This window comes from Rattus norvegicus, chromosome 8 (assembly GCF_021556685.1).
Source record: "Rattus norvegicus strain SHRSP/BbbUtx chromosome 8, alternate assembly SHRSP_T2T, whole genome shotgun sequence".
Classification (NCBI taxonomy): Eukaryota; Metazoa; Chordata; class Mammalia; order Rodentia; family Muridae; genus Rattus; species Rattus norvegicus.
In genome coordinates, this window is record NC_141541.1 from 49,955,122 (window position 1) to 49,957,517 (window position 2,396).

A 2,396-nucleotide genomic window follows, 5' to 3' on the forward strand; every position below is an offset into this window, starting at 1 on the left:
TGGCAATTGAAAAGCCATGCTTGACGCTCCAAACCCTCCTGATTGTTCCAAACAGATTTCCCACCCGAAAGTGGAAATGGATTTAATTTGATCTCCTCAGTCTGTTCGCCATTATGTGTGAACTGCAATGTTGGTTAGCAAGCAGTTCAAATGGCTACCTGAGCAGTGAAGTGTTCAAAATGGAGGTGTTTCAGCTACTAGTAGGGGCACAAAGGAAGAAAGGCACCATATTGTCCACGTGGTGATCACAGGCCTGGGAGAACATGGTGGTCCACTGACACAGCCACAATCTCCTTGCTTTTATTTAGATCATTTGGATGATTTCTTAAATCAGAGGAAAGTTCCAGGAAGCAGCCAAGTTCTGTTCTGTCACTTCAACAAGGCAACCAGGGTCTGGGGAAGTTAAGTGACCTGCCCCAATAGTTAAAAGCAGCCTCCTGTCCTCTCACCCTCATGTCCGCATCTTCGATAGTCTCAAATTTTCCTGACCCCCTCAACCCCAAGAAGCCCACCTTGGGCTCTGAGAATGGAAAGGGCATGGACAGATGGTCCCATCTTGTACCAAAAGACTCAAGTTCAATAGCTACACCCGGGTCATTTAGCTTCTCAGGGCTTCGATTCCTTTGTCTACAAAAGGGATCTCAGATCCTTAGATCCATGCTTCCCAGCTTCTACAAGGACAGAACAAAGCCATCACCACCAAGACACCTTTAAAACCACAAAGAAGCATGAAACAGAAGACGTTATTGTCTGACTGAAGCCCGCCCTACACACATGATGAACTAGATGGGTCACAGGATGAGTGAAAGCCAGTCAAGATGCAAGCTATAAGCAACTGACTGTTGGCATGCTGGCCCGCCCCACTCATACCCGGAATCAAAGAAAGGTTAAGGGTTAGAAGGTTGGAAACATGTACAGATGCTTGGCATGGCTGCAGTCAGCCTTTTGGTTTTTGGAACATCTAATACCTAACAAATTTTACTCTGCTTGGGTGTTTTTCTTTTTTACTTATAGTTTCAGCATGTGATTTTAAAACTGTTCTGAGTCGTAAAGCTCTATTCTTTGGTGAAATATTTAACCACTTAGCTGAGCAAAGACGCAAACCCAGCCTGATGAGATTGGAGTGTTTTGTCCCTAAACTACACACTGAAATGCAAAGACCATTATTCTATGCTCTGTTAGCAGAATTTGTGGAAATAGTCACAGAGTAAATGCCTATGACACCCATGTGCATGGGCAGCAATGGGACAAGATATACCCAGGTCTAGGCCACATTAGAAACAGAAGGCACTGAGGCTGCTTTCTGGTAGCTAGGTCACTGGAAGATAACCACTTCGTCTCTGTGAGCTCCTGGAAGATAAACAGGGGCAGAAACTGGCAATGAAAACCTTGACCCCAAAACTAGATGAGATCACTTTATCTATTCTCACATCTCTTATCCCGATCAGAGAGGCTGTAATAAGTCCCTTGGAGGGTCTCCTGTTTAACACTGAAGTCTTGTTCTTTCATAGCTGGGCCACCGTTATATTGCCTTCAGCCCAAGATTACACACACACACACACACACACACACACACACACAGAGAGAGAGAGAGAGAGAGAGAGAGAGAGAGAGAGAGAGAGAGAGAGAGAAAACCATAGATTAATACGATATTAACAATAAGAGATTCTAACTAGACTAGGCCTCCAATCCTATCCAAGGATTTTCCACTAACTTCCCTGATCTCTTTAGCTTTGGGGTGATTACATATAAGGACTCAGCATCTCCTTCTGCCTACTGGAATCTTATATACTCACAAAACCCCTTGATCTTAAAAATGGCTCTGCAAAGAACCTCGATCTGCTAATCATCATCTGAGTCAGATGCCCAGTGAACTTGACCTGCTACAGGGTCTCTTCTCAACCTCTAAGAACCATCCCTTCTCTTCTCTCTCTCTCTCTCTCTCTCTCTCTCTCTCTCTCTCTCTCCCCCTCCCTCCCTCCCTCCCTCTCTCTCTCTCTCTCTCTCTCTCTCTCTCTCTCTCTCTCTCGTTGCTCATGTCACTGTCTGAAAGACATGACACATTAATTTGCATATTTATTATCTAGAGCAAAAGCGCATGCTACAAAAAGTAAGAATGACTCTTGCCCACTGTGCTAGGTCCTGCAGCCTAGCACACGGTACCACTCAGCTATATCTGTTGAATAAAAAGAACCAATGTGTTAAGAGCATCCAGTTCAGTAAACACAATGAAGTGCACTACCATTAGTGTAAATACATTTAAGAATACAAATTGTACTTCAGACAAGAACCACTACAGGCATTGGATATCCGGCCTACAAGGCTCATCCAGTAAATCCTATCAACAAATTAATTGACGCTGACTCCCCCGACACTTCTGTTTGCATGCAGGTGAG